The sequence below is a fragment of the Panthera onca genome, chromosome X (genome assembly GCF_046562875.1).
Source record: "Panthera onca isolate mPanOnc1 chromosome X, mPanOnc1 haplotype 2, whole genome shotgun sequence".
In the NCBI taxonomy this organism is placed as follows: domain Eukaryota; kingdom Metazoa; phylum Chordata; class Mammalia; order Carnivora; family Felidae; genus Panthera; species Panthera onca.
In genome coordinates, this window is record NC_138357.1 from 32,150,365 (window position 1) to 32,165,523 (window position 15,159).

Genomic DNA, 15,159 nt, shown 5'->3' on the forward strand with positions numbered 1-15,159 from the left:
TCTCCATTGCTAAATAGGCTCCTAATCTGGGGTCTTAAGTGATCCTTGGATAGGATGTGAAACTCTGAAATTACATGGAAAACGCTATCCATACATTTCTGCAGGAAAAGGTTCCAAGAGCTTTCAGAATCTCCAAAGTATAACCCAAGAAAGGTTAAGAGACACTACCTTCCTCATCAAGATAAAAAGCTTCTGCACAGCAAAGGAAATCACCAATGAAACTAAAAGGCAACCGACGAAATGGGAGAAGATATTTGCAAATGACATCTTGGATAAAGGGTTAGTATCCAAAATCTATAAAGAACTCACCAAACTCCACACCGTAAAAACAAATAATCCAGTGAAGAAATGGGCAGAAGACATGAATAGACACTTTTCCAAAGAAGACATCCAGATGGCCAACAGACACATGAAAAGATGTTCAACAACGCTCATCATCTGGGAAATACAAATCAAAACCACACTGAGATACCACCTCACACCGGTCGGAGTGGCTGAAATTAACAACTCAGGAAACGACAGATGTTGATGAGGATAGGAGAAAGGGGAACCCTCTTGCACTGTTGGTGGGAATGCAAACTGGTACAGCTTCTCTGGAAAATGGTGTGGAGGTTCCTCAAAAAATTAAAAACAGAACTACCCTACGACCCAGCAGCAGCACTACTAAGAATTTACCCAAAGGATACAGGAGTGCTGACTCACAGGGGCACATGTATCCCAATGTTTATAGCAGTGCTTTCAACAATAGCCAAATTATGGAAAGAGCCCAAATGTCCATTAACTGATGAATGGATAAAGAAGATGTGGTTTATGTATACAATGGAATACTACTTGCCAATGAGAAAGAATAAAATCATGCCATTTACAACTATGTGGGTGGAACTGGAAGGTACTATGCTGAGTGAAATAGGTCAGTCAGAGAAAGACATAGATCATATGTTTTCACTCATATGTGGAAGTTGAGAAACTTAACAGAAGACCATGGGGGAAGGGTAGGAAAAAAATGGTTACAAACAATGAACAACTCAGGAAACTACAGATGTGGAGAAAGGGGAACCCTCCTGCACTGTTGGTGGGAATGCAAACTGGTGCAGCGACTCTGGAAAACAGTGTGGAGGGTCCTCAAAAAATTAAAAATAGACCTACCCTATGACCCAGCAATAGCACTGCTAGGAATTTACCCAAGGGATACAGGAGTGCCGATGCATAGGGGCACGTGTACCCCAATGTTTATAGCAGAGCTTTCAACGATAGCCAAATCGTGGAAAGAGCCTAAATGTCCATCAAGTGACGAATGGATAAAGATGTGGTTTATATATACAATGGAATACTACTTGGCAATCAGCAAGAATGAAATCGGGCCATTTGCAGCAACATGGATGGAAATGGAAGGTATTATGCTGAGTGAAATAAGTCAGTCAGACAAAGACAGATACCGTATGTCTTCACTCATATGGAGATCTTGAGACACTTAACAGAAGACCATGGGGGAGGGGAAGGGGAAAAAATAGTTACAAACAGAGAGGGAGGGAGCCCAACCATAAGTGACTCTTAGATACAGAGAACAAACTGAGGGTTGATGGGGGCGGGGCGGAGAAAGTGGGTTGGGATGAGCACTGGGTGTTGTACGTAAGTGAGGAATCGCGGGAATCTACTCCCGAAGCCAAGAGCACATTGTCTACACTGTATGTTAGCTACCTTGACAACAAAAAATAATTAATTAATTAATTAAAAATAAAAAATAAAAAAATACACTGGCTTCCTAACTTCATATAAACAGGTTGCTTTATTTTCATAGGAGATTTATTGGTTTGTGTAATTCTAAAGCAAATGCATGTTCACCGAAGAATTTTTCATCCACAAATAAAGAGAGAAAATAAAAGTCACTTAGAATCCCACCGTCTGTAGATGATCACTGTCACTATTTTGGCGTCCCTCTGCCTCTTTTCCATACTTTTCTTCCAAATCGGGAGTCCCCCTACTGTTAATTTCTGATCATTACTGTCTTCCAAATAACATAAGAGAAACGCCAGAATATAGAGAATGTGGGATTAGTATTCAAAAATCCCTTTGATTTCCAAGCGACATCCACCCATAAATCATTTAATTGAGCACCTGCTATGTGTGTGACACACTACTCCAAAAGTAGGAAGTAAATCCTCCTCTGAGTTCTCACACAAAGTGTTAAAAATTCTAGGGATTTGGGGGTGCCTGGGTGGCTCGGTTGGTTAAGCATCCGACTTCAGCTCAGGTCATGATCTCACCATTACTGAGTTTGAGCCCCACATCGGGCTCTCTACTGTCAGTGCGGAGCCAGCAAGGAGCCTGTTTCAGATCTTTTGTCTCCCTCTCTCTCTGCCCCTCGCCCCTCTCTGTCTCAAAAATAAATAAAATACTTAAAAACACCTTTTTCTAGGGATTTCAATAGAGAATGTGAAGCTCAGCCTAAGAAAGCCAACCTTTTTTTTTTTTTTAAGTAAGTTCTACACCCAACGTGGGGCTTGAACTCACGACCCTGAAATCAAGAGTCACATGCTCTACCAACTGAGCCAGTCGGGTGCCCAGAAAGTGAACCTTTTAAAGTGACTAGATCTGGGGCACCTGGGTGTCTCACTCAGTTGAACGTCTGACTCTTGATTTGGGCTTAGGTCATGATCCCAGCCAGGGTCTTGGGATTGTGCCCTGTGTTGGGCTCAGCGATGAACGTGAAGCCTGCTTAAGATGCTCTCTCTCCTCTGTAAATTAAAAAAAAAAAGAAAAAAAAAAAAAACGTGACTGGACCTGTATCAACTGGTTAAAAAAAAAAAGGCAGATTGTATTATAGTACTGATGAAACACAAACCATTAGAAGTGAGGTGTTTTTTGTTTTTGTTTTTGTTTTTTTAAGTTATTTATTTTGAGAGAGGCAGAGAGAAAGGGACAATCCCAAGAAAGCTCCGGCACCGTAAGCGCAGAGCCCAATGCCGGGTTCAAACTCGCGAAACTGCGAGATCACGACCTGAGCCAATACCAAGAGTTGGTCACCCAAGGCGCCCCCAGCAGTCGGGTTTTTGTAAACAATAGCTTTCTTTCTCTCTACTACCAAAACGCAGACTCTCATCTAATAATAAAAATGCATACACGATGAAAATAAACATGTGTGAGATGGGGCTACAGGGTAAAGGCTGGAGATCGTCTTGACCCATAAACTCGTTCTGAGAAACATTCCCTGTGTTTTGAGCAATGACGTTAGTGAGTGTGGCCTCCTACAGTGGGGACTATTCAAAGGAGAGCACTTGTTTGCCTGTTGAATTCTGCTGTGTTTAAAGGAGGAAGATCAGTGTAATTACTTCACCAGCCACTGCTTACATATTTCCCAACAAGAGAATTCTGGCAAAACAGAATTCCTGCTTGTCTACTTTAAATATATATAGGCAAAGGATGGGCCCACTGAAAGAATTCTTGCCATTTAAGTGTGCTCTCTCCAATGTCATTTTCATCCTGCATTTAAAGAATATTCTTTAAATATGGGATATTTAAACCCGTACTTACTTGCAAAGAGCAAATAAACCTCTTTGCAGAATGGAAGCAGCACCCAGTGACATGCTCAAAAGCTTTCTGTCTCGGTCACCCCATCCCCCCCTCCCCTGCTCCCCGCCCGGCTAATTACTGGGCCTGTTCCCCTGGCCTGCGACCGACTGTCAGAGGTTTCTCCGTGGGAGCAATCCGGGTCTAGCCCAGTGAGCTTCCTGGAATTCTAGAACACACTGGCTTTCCACTGGAGAACCCGCCGCCTCTGGCCAAGTCAAAGGCTTGCCCCGGCTACCTTGTAAATACAACCTGAGAGGAGCCACTTTGAAGCTGGGAGCAAGGTGTTCAGCAAGCAAACCGGAGACAAAGCCGCGGGCAAAGCCTGGGCATCTTCCTGTCCCTTGGGGACCAGAGGCCAAAGCTGCTTCTGGAAGACCCTGGGGGCAGTTTAAGAATCCTCACCGTTTCTTATATAAGGAGGCTTTCAATGGATGGCTAAACGGGATGCGCTGTGGGACTGAGGGTGTAGCAGGAGGGAAGTCCAAGGACTTTAAGCCCTTCTGGGGGCACCTGGGGGGCACAGTCGGTTAAGCGTCCAACTTCGGCCCAGGTCATGATCTCGCGGGTCATGTGTTCGAGCCCCTCATCGGGCTCTGTGCTGACAGCTCAGAGCCCGGAGCCTGCTTCAGATTAAGCGTCTCTTTCTGTCTCTGCCCCTCCCCCGCTCACACTCTGTCTGGCTCTCTTTCTCTCAAAAATAAAATAAACATTAAAAAAAAAAAAAGTTAAAAAAAGGTAGCTGGAAGCCACACCTGCTGACCCGAGGTCCCTGTGCCCTGGCCAGGAGCTGGTCCCACAGTGTGGTCACGGCCCACGAACCACTGCACTGAGAACGGCTTTCCGCAGAATGCGCACCATGGGGTTGTTCAAGGCACTGACATTTCGCCGGAGGACAACCGGGTGTTATCGTACCCCCTATTTGGGAAGTGGCAGAAAGGGAGTGTCATCTGTACTGACAAGCAGAAGAGTAAATACGGTCAAATGAAACCATGAAAAACTGATGCATTCGGCGTGGCGGCATGAGGATTTTTTTCCTTCCTTTTTCTTTTTTGTTTTTCCCCCAAAACATTTCGCTCTTTAACCACGTTTAAAGTGCACACTTCCCGTGGCATGGAGTACATTTACACCGTTGTGCAACCGCCACCGCCCTCCATTTCCGAATTTTTTTCATCAATTCAACACCAACTCCTCCTTCCCACCCCCCACCCCCACCCCCACCCCCACCCCCAGGCCCTGGTAACAGCTAATCTGCCTTCTGTCTCTTTCAATTTGCCTGTTCCGGGTACCCCACATAAATAGAAACACACAACACTTGTCCTTTCGCGTCTGGCTTATTTCACTTAGCATGACGTTTGCAAGGTTCATCCGTGTCGTGGCACGTGTCAGAATTTCATTCCTTCAAAGCCTGAATAATATTCCATCATACAGGGGCGCCTGGGTGGCTCAGTCGGTTAAGCGTCTTGACTCTCGATTTCAGCTCAGGTCACGATCAGCTCAGGTTCGTGGGATTGAACCCAGCGTCCGACATGCTGCGCGCGCGCTCTCTTTCTCTCTCTCAAAATAAATCAATAAATGCTTTAAAAAAATTCCACTGTACATATATACCGTGTTTCGGAGATCTGCGGATGGACATTTGGGTAGTTAAGTCTCTTGGCTCCCGTGAATAACGCTGCTGTACGAGTCCCTGCCTTCATTTCTTTTGGGTATAGACCCTCGAAGTGGAGTTGCCGAATCATATGGGAATTCTAAATTTAAGTTTTTGGGCAACTTGCCAAGCTGTTTTCCACAGCGGCCGGACCACTGGTACATTCCCACCAGCCGTGCCCAAGGGTTCCAATCTCTCTACATCTTCTCTAACACTTGTTATCAGTGGAGAGGGATCTCCTTGTGGTTTTGATTTGCATTTACTCCATACTTAGTTTGACATCGACTATCTTTTCCTATGCTTATGGGCCATCGGCGCCCACTTCTTGGGTGAACTGTTCCTGCAAGTTCTTTGAGCATGTTCAAACCATCCGTTCCGCGTGTTAATCCAATAGAGCCTTCGCAAATTTTTTTCTTCCACTCGGTGGGCTGCCTTTTCATCCTCTCGATGGTGTCTTTGGGTACACAAAAGTTTTTAATCCACTTTATTTTTTAAAGAAGGTACACGATAAAATGTGTTAGCCTTATACGTCTTTTTAGACTTCTCTTGGGTGGGTACAGGAACAGGAACTGAGGGCCTCTCAATGAGGTGACAACTCGTTACTCCTCCCCCAACGTGGCTTCTCCCTGACACTTGTATGCTGAGAGTCGGAACTCACACGGTGTGTGATAGGTGAGCCTTGTCGGGGCAGCAGGGATGGTGGGGACACGGAATCCCGTAGACTTTTTTTTTTTTTAAGTTTATTTATTTATTTTGAGAGGCGGGGGAGAGCATGGGAGGGGCAGGGAGAGAGGGAGAGAGAGAGAATCCCAAGCAGGCTCCTCACTGTCAGTGCAGAGCCCGACGCAGGGCTCGATCCCACAAACCAGGAGATCATGATCTGGGCCGAAATCAAGAATCCGATGCTCAACCGACTGAGCCACCCAGGCGCCCCGGAATCCTATAGACTTTTAAGGTTCCCTAGTTCTACCAGGCAGGCACTTCATAAGCTATCCTTTCACTGGTTGGTTCTGGACTACACATCTTCAACCTTCCAAACCTCTCACACAGCAGATACACGTGCAGAGTTGTTACCACGGAATGGACTGGGACATTTAAGGCATTGTTGTGAAAAGCAGCATCCAAGTTCAGTTCCATCCTGAAGAATCAAACTCTCCACAACTCATTCCCACTGTTTCGCAACGGTACGCATCGCCTTTCTTGTATCTCTGCCCTTTGTTTCTTTTCCCCGTCCCCCCTTCTCCCCAACTCCCACCGGCAACATGGGGCTTCTAAACAACTACAGTAAAACCTTGGATTGCGAATAACTTGTTTCGCGGGTGTTCCGCAACGGAGCGAACACTTCCGATAAATTTTAACTTGATTAACGAGCGATGTCTTGCAATACGCGTAGTTACGTGATCACAACCAGCCAATGGTTCTTGACATTCGCTTTGATACACAACTGCGCTGGACTACAAGCACGTTTCCAGAACAAACTGTGCTCAGAAACCAAGGTTTTACTGTATTTGTCACGTGGGATTTTATTTTCGCACGAATTCTGATGTATGGCCAATTTCTACAGACAGTGAGAAGAAGTAACACATACTCATTTTCTTCCAGGGAGGACCCTGAAACCACAGTCAAGTCCCCTGATACGACTGTGCTTCAGTAGCTTCTGGGAATAAATGAAGTCTACGTTTCAGGACTATTCTGACGCCGAACTGTTGAATACCTTCGCGCCAAAGGGTAGAAACCCAGGGCGCGCCTGTAAATTGGGATTTCCTGCTCTACCGAGTAAGCATTTGTCACCAAAGGCATTCTCAATTCTACATCACTGGTCTACCAAGCCATTTTTTCCTAAGTACAATAAGATCTGAAACTTTTACTTTAAACTAGGAAATATGTCTCCACTTCTGAATCAAGTCAGAAGGATATCGGAAGGAAGGCCTCCACCTTCCAAAACAACTGGCTTAGAAATTTGTGTGGGGGCGCCTGGGTGGCTCAGTCGGTTGAGTGCCTGACTTCGGCTCAGGTCATGACCTCACCGGTTGTGAGTTCGAGCCCCGCATCCGGCTCCCTGCTGTCCGCGAGGAGCCCGCCTAGGATCCTCTGTCCCCTCCCTCTCTGCAATTCCCCACGTGCTCTCTCTCAAGAATAAACAAAACATTTAAAAAATTGTTGTAATACAAGGGGTACCTGGGTGGCTCAGTCTCTTGAGCCTGTAGCTCTTGATTTGGGCTCAGGTCATGATCCATCCACAGGGTGGAACCTACTTAGGAGTGTCTCTCTCACTCTCTCTCTCTCTCTCCCCCTCTGCCTATCTCCCCTGCTCATGCTTGCTCTCTAAGAAAGAAAATAATAAAATTAAAAAGAAATTTGTGTTCAATAACTTTTATTCTTAGGAAATCCCTTTTTGTACTTACATCATTAGGGAAACAAAACCCTCAACTCCTTTCGTCTACATTCACATGCTCTACCTACAAAGCCACTTTGTTATGGGGGGGGGGGGTGGAAAAGGGGAAAGGAAAAGTAGCTCCTCTCTGCCACAATTCTTTTTTTTTTTTTTTTTTGATGTTTACTTATTTTTGAGGGAGGGAGAGACAGCGTGAGTGGGGGAAGGGCAGAGAGACAGAGGATCCGAAGTTCACTCTGTGCTGGCAAGCGGGGCTCAAACCCACGAACCAGGAGATCGCGACCTCAGCTGAGGTCACACACCTAACTGACTGAGCCACACCCAGGTGCCCCTTCTCTGCCACAGTTGGAACACTTTATTGAAAGCTTGCTAAGCCCCGGGTGCTGTGCTAAATCCAACTACTGGTGTTAACACCTCGCTGAACTCTTCCGATAATCCTAGGAGGTGGAAAATACGATCATTACTCAGATTTTTATCAGCGAGAAAAGGGAGGCTGAGCGCGATTGGGTAACTTGACCAAATGAGTGTTAACAGTCCATGGGGTAGGCCGAATCCTACAATGCCCCCTAAGATTCCTGCCCGCGGTCTACTTGCCCTGTATAAACCCCTCCCCTTGAATGTAAGTGGAACCTATGAAGATTAGGAGGTGGCACTCCCCTGATTCCATGAGTAATAAATTGACTCGGAGTTGATCAAAAGGGAGATGATCTTAGGTGGGCCTGACCTAATCAGGTGATCCCTAGAAGAGGGACTGGGCCCTTCCTGGCGAGTGAATCCCCTGCTGGCTTTTTATTTTTTACTTATTTTTTTTATTTTAATTTTTTAGAGAGAGAGAGTGTGCAAGCAGAGGAGAGGGGCAGAGGGGGAGAATCTCAAGCAGGCTCCGTGCTGTGGAGCCCGAGGCGGGGCTCCATCCCACGAGCCTGGGATCATGCGACCTGAGCCGAACTCAAGAGTTGGACGTTCAACCGACAGAGCTGCCCAGGTGCCCCCTCCTGCTGGCTTTTTAAAGAAAAATTTTTTAACGTTTTATTTTATTTTTAAAAAAAAATTTTTTTTTTAATGTTTATTTACTTTTGAGACAGAGGGAGACAGAGCATGAACGGGGGAGGGTCAGAGAGAGAGGGAGACACAGAATCCGAAGCAGGCTCCAGGCTCTGAGCTGTCAGCACAGAGCCCGACGCGGGGCTTGAACTCACTGACCGTGAGATCATGACCTGAGCCGAAGTCGGACGCTTAACCGACTGAGCCACCCAGGCGCCCCTTTTTTTCTTTTTTTTTAATTTTTTTTTTTTAATGTTTATCTACTTTTGAGACAGAGTTATCTTATTTTTTAAGAGACAGGGAGGGACAGAGCACGAGCAGGGGAGGGGCGGAGAGAGAGGGAGACACAGAATCCGAAGCAGCCTCCGGGCTCCGAGCTGTCAGCACAGAGCCCGAGGCGGGGCTCGAACTCACTGACCGTGAGATCATGACCTGAGCCGAAGTTGGACACTCAACCCACTGGGCCACCTAGGCGCCCCCCCTGCTGGCTTTTCAGAAGCAGAATGCCATGCTAATAAAGGCCCACATGGCTAGGACCTGAAGGCATCCTCTATGAGCTGCCAGCCAGCCCCATCTGCAGCTGACAGCCGGCAAGAAAACAGGACCAGTCAGTCCTACAACCACAAGGAACCGAACCGCGCCAACCTGAAGGAGCTTGGAGAAGGCCCCTGAGCTTCCAGGTGATAACGCCCCTGCCAACACCTGTGGGACTGTGAGGAAAGACTCCAGCTGGGCCCTGCCCGGGTTTCTGACCCAGAGAAACTCTGCAATAAGTTATTTTAAGCTGCTCGCTTTGGGACAAGATGCTGTGCAGCAACAGAAAACTAATACGGTCAGGATTCCAAGCAGCGCCCTTTAACGCTGACGACCAGGTCCTTAACCGCTACGGGACTCACTGAGGCAGCTTCACCAATCCCTAAGCATTTTTAACTCTTCAAAAAGAACGGGGACATAAGTTTCGATTGAACAGTAATGGTTATGATCTTTGCCTGTTTTGATGGCTTTCTCAAGTTTCAGACGTGTTTTGATCCTAGTCTAGTGCAGACGGACATTTTTTGATTCATTAAAGAGCTACAAATACAATACTGTATTAGGTAAATTGTGAAAAAAAAACCAAGCAGGACGGAAAACATAAGATTTTATTTACCAGGAACACCTTGTTGGAGCAGGCTCAGCCTTTGTAAGGGCTCCAGGCTGTGGTACTTAACAAATATTTTCCTTTTGACTCCGTGGCGTGATCTACAAGATCTGTCATCTGCTGCCTCCAAGGAGATGACAGCACATTACCTCTTTTAAGAGGGCCCAACTGAAACGTCACTGACCAGAAGAAGCCAGTGAATTTTTGGCTGGAGTGATATCCATGTAGATAGAATCTCCAGAAATCAAACACTGGTAAAAATCCACTTCAAGAGAATCTCGGGGCGCCCGGGGGGCTCGGTCAGTTGAGCGTCCGACTTTTGATTTCAGCTCAGGCCATGACCCCAGAGTCATGGGATCGAGCCCCACATCGGGCTCCGCACTGAGCACGGAACCTGCTTCGGATTCTCCCTCTCCCTCTGCCCCTCCCCGGCTCATAGGCGGTCGCCCGTGCTCTCTTTCAAAGAAAAACATAAATAACAAATAGAAAAATAAAGACAATCCGTCTAAAAGCAAGTGAACTGGATGCATCACGCTACTTAGAACTCCAAGTATATGTTGGCCGACCATATACAGGAAGGTTTGATTCTGGCCCTAAGATCATAAAGAGAAAAAAAGAAAACTAACCCAGTTTTCCAGAGTTTATTGCTTCCTTTTGGAAAAGCTTCTGCTACACATCTGGAAGTGATTTTCTAACACACTAGTTCCAATGAGTCATCTACAATATTAAGCAATGATTCCATAGGGTGAACCCTGATCATATTTTTCCATTAAGTGGCATCCACTGAGGTCAATGAAAGGCAAAGGCTAACCCAGTCTTGGAGAACCGCACCCTCCCCAGCCCCACTTTATATTGTGGAGAACGTGGGTTTTAAGAGGTGCAGGAATGCAATTTATCTCCCAGCACTAATGCAGGACTCCTTCTACTGGTTTCCTTCCACTGGTCATGTGCAGAAGATGAATCCAAAGGCTGCTTGGGGGGGGGGGGGGGGGGGCGGGGAGCAAGCCTAAGTAAAGCTGGCAGGAACACCATTATGAGGCCATGTATAAACACAGAGCAGTCAGAAATGCAGGGGGTCGGGATGGAGGGGGGTGGTGGACTCCCTGGACAAAAGAAGACGACAATCTATGCTACCCACAGTTCAGCAGCTCGAGACTCTTCACTTGGCCAGCAAGGATTTCCCCAAGGAACATTCTAGAAAGGACTGCCAATTCACCCCTTGCTCTTTTGGCCACATCTTAATATACCGACTCCAACCATCAACTTTTAACCCATATCATATTGGTTTCCTAATATTTAAAACTTCTAGCATCGATGTTTACAAGCATAATTCCAGTGCATTCCCCAAGTGTCTTCGGACACTTGGACTTCTTTCAGGTTCCAATGAAGGAATGAGTCATGTTCCTCCAGAGGCTAAGGAGCCACTTAGAGAGGCTATTTTAAATCTTTCAGGTGACAAGGGTATTATTTAGTTCCCAGAAACAGTAATTGACTAACTGGCTTCCTCGGGGCTGAAGGAGTTAATGCAACTTCCCAGAGCCATTCTTCTCTTCCAGGCACCAAAACAATTTGATTTTAAGTGGCACAGGAGCTAGAAAAACCTAAACCATTAAATCCTACCTTCCAAAAGATATAAATCAGTGGGTGTTCATTTGCATTACAAAAGGATTCTTTGCCTTGCCAAAGGATCCCAATCAAGTTTATTCAAAAATCAGATTCTCCTAATATATGCTAAATGATTTGATTTGCACGTGGGCTTCAGAGCAAACACAGCTGTCCTGAGTCGGATTAGCAGGTACCTTTTCGCCTCGATTTTGGTGCTTCAAGACCCATTTCAGAGATGCGATGCCCTCCGGGGTCACACAGTGTGAGGTCGACCTTAACATTTCTGACTCCTACTCCCCGATTCTAATGATAAAATTGCTTTGCTTTTTACCCAGCACTTTTCATCCGAAGCCTTCAAAGTGTTCAATCCACATTTGCTAGTCTTCATAATTATGCCAAACAAGCTGGCACGAGAGCTGGCAGTGGAAACCTTCCAGAACTACCGGGGATGTGAAGAAAAATATTAGGACCACTGACAGGCAGAAAACTAAATGGTCCACGGAAACACAAAGGCCTACATTTAAGTTTATTTCTTACAAAACGAAAAATACAAGATTTCGTGAGTCTCACTTTTTAAAAAATAGACCATCTTTTTTTCAAGCAGTTTTAGGTTCAAAGCAAAAGGGAGCAGAAAGTACAGAGAGTTCTGTTCCCATATACCGCCCTGTGCGCGGGCGCACGCGCGCGCGCGCACACACACGCACGCACACACACACACACACACACACACACACACACTGCTCTCCCATTATCAACATCCCACACCAGAGAGGTACTACACTTGTTACCATCCATGACCCTATACTGACCCATCATCATCACCCAAGGTCCACAGTTCAAACCAGGGTTTTAGCAAATACACAAGGGCATGCATCTACGTTCAAGTGTCATACAGAACAGTTTCACTGCCTCGAAAATCCTGTGCTCTGCCTATTCATGCCTCCCACCGTCCTACTTTTTTAAGTTATGAAGAAGAAATACTCAAAACCCACTTTAAATACAACACATCGATGTTTACATATGTTTTATAGGATGACCAGAGTGGGGGCGGGAAGAAGTAATGGGGGAGAAGACCCACGGAGAGAAGGCACGAGAAAGAAATCAACTCGGGGATGTGCATGCTGGTGGAAGAAGAAAAGCACACTGTACAGAGCGAAAAAAGACCCGGTTCACCAAGCTGTGCACCGTAATCTAATTATCTTAAATGTCAGAGGCAAGACCTTCCATTTCGGAGCTCCTGATTTATCAGTAATTCTCCCATCCATTTGTTCTGAAAGCCACAAGAAGTCTAAGATTATTTTTTAATGAAAGAACAAAGATACGGCATGTGCAAAATCAGGAGCACTGCAACCAGAAATCTCTGCAGCGTCAATGCACGTCGCCTATTAATTAGCTTTACTCGAAATTTAAGTCCCTCTAGTGATTAATATTATTAATGGCAGCAAAGGGGGAGAAAAGTCAAGGTAGGCATTTCTGCCTCTCAAAGTTTATTTTAAAAAATAGGAAACAGGGGCGCCTGGGTGGCTCAGTCGCTTAAGCATCTGACTCTTGGTGCCAGCTCAGGTCATAATCCCATGGGTCCATGGGATCGAGCCCCACATTGGGCTCTGGGATGACAGTAGGGGAGCCTGCTTGGGATTCTCTCTCTCCTCTTTCTGCCGCTCCCCTGCTCTCTCTCTCAAAATAAATAAACTGAAAAAAATTTTTTAAATAAAAAACAGATCTATAAACAGATCCCACGAGTCACATGTAAGTATAGAACACATAAATTCAGCAAGCCTGAAAGGGAAGTATGGAACTTGTCTGGAATTCTACTTTTTCTGATTATAAAACTAATACATGCTCCATACAAAAGAAATGAACATTTTCAACACAGAAAACAAATCAAGAATAAAACGGACTCATGGTCCCACCATCCAGAAATATGTACTGTTAATATTATAGATACACATGTACACTTATAAATATACACACTCTCACGCCCACCTTGAGAACGCTTTCTTTGAATATAATATTTATTTAGTGCTTGTGATGTTCCAGACGTTTTTCTACGTGCTTTATTGTGTTGTTTTACTCAGTCCTTACAACCACCTTGTGAGGTCAGAGCTATCGCTGCCTCCATTCTACAGATGAGGAAGCAGAGGCACAGAGTGACGAAGCAACTAACTGCACACGTGTCGCGTAATGCTCTATTTTACAAAAATACGATCATGCTTTTTCACAACCTCAGCGTTTTCCCACGTCAGTAATAAATACAGATGTCGCCTTAATGACCGCATGGCTTGCCGGTGTTTAGAGGTACCTTGGCCCAACCCTTTACTCTTGAACACTTGGGGTGTTTCAATTTGGGGGTGGGTTGTTGGTTTGGCTATTCGGACCCACGGCGGTTGTTAACATTATTTCCACTTGACTAACAAGCACAAGAAATCTTCACAAAGTTCAATCGTGTGCCCAAGGCAACGCAGATGGTCAGAGGAATTGCTGGGCCCTTCCGGCACTCTTGACTACCGGGCATTAGCTCTCTTCACTCTCTGCCAGCTCCTTATGGCACTTACATTCTAATGGACACAAGAAGTGGTCAACAACTATAGTTATGGGACAGAAGGAAATCAATTCCCTCTAAAACCAAAGAACTAGTGTGGTAGGATGGAGAAATGCCCCCCCACCCCAAGATCTGCCCCCATCCTAATCCCTGGAACCCGCAGATGTCAAAGGGGTCCTTACACAAGTGATTGAGTCAAGGGTCTTGAGGTGAGTTGATCATTCCGGATTACTGGGGTGGACCCTAAAAGCCATCACCAGTGACTTTTTTTTTTTTTTTTTTTAGTGTTTATTTCCGAAAGAGACAGAGTGTGAGCAGGGGAGGGGCAGAGAGAGAGGGAGACACAGAATCCGAAGCAGGTTCCAGGCTCTGAGCTGTCAGCACACAGCCAGCCCGACGCGGGCTCGAACTCACGAACTACCAGATCATGACCCAAGCCGAAGTCGGACGCTTAACCGACTGAGCCACCCAGGCGCCCCACAAATGACCTTATAAGAAAGAGGCAAAGGGAGATGTGACACAACTGAAGAAAATGCAGTGTGATCACACAGGCAGAGGCTGCAGTGATGGAGCCACAAGCCCAGGAAAGCCAGCAGCTCCCAGAGCTGGCAGAGACCAGGAACCGACCCTTCCCTAAATTCTGCAGGGGGAATGCGGCCCAGTGATACAGATTTTGGACTTCTGCCCTTCCGAATTACAAGAAAATAAACGTGTTGTCTTAAGCCACCCGGTCTGGGGTAACTTGTTCCGGCACCACAGGAAATCAACACAACTAGTAGCAGGCGAGAAGTCCGCAGAAGGAACAATTTGCTCCAAATGGGGGAGGGGGGCTGAGTGTGTGGTGGGGGGAGATGGCCATCGGACCTAAACCCTGCAGGACAGATAGGAGTCCCTTGAGCAGCAAAGGGGCTGGAAGGGCAGTCCAGGAAGAGGAATCAGCGTGCACAAAGGCATGGAGGTGAGAAAGGGGGGCAGGGCGTTTGGGGAGCAGCAAGGGTCCGGCATGGCCCATGTTCAGACCGTAGTCGACGGGATGCGGTGGGAGAAGAGAATTCAAAGGTGGGATGGGCCCCACTGGTGCACAGGAAGGGGCGTGGAGGCCCACTAGGAAATCTAGGTGCTTGTTTATAGTAACGTGGAGCCAAAGCAGACAGAGTTAGCATTTTTCTGGGTTTGAGGATTTTGTGATTCTCTTCCCGCACGCCCTCCGGAGCGGCGGC

The 15,159-nt window shown here is 46.3% G+C and overlaps 1 protein-coding gene and 1 non-coding gene across 5 annotated transcripts in view; both read right to left on the minus strand.

The window, feature by feature from the left end:
- DOCK11 (dedicator of cytokinesis 11) overlaps positions 1-15,159 on the minus strand; it is a 199,830-nt gene that overhangs the window by 167,488 nt on the left and 17,183 nt on the right. The gene's annotated exons all lie outside the window — the stretch shown is intronic.
- Positions 2,487-2,559, minus strand: TRNAK-CUU (transfer RNA lysine (anticodon CUU)). Its single transcript has one exon. It is a non-coding gene; the product is annotated as a tRNA-Lys (tRNA).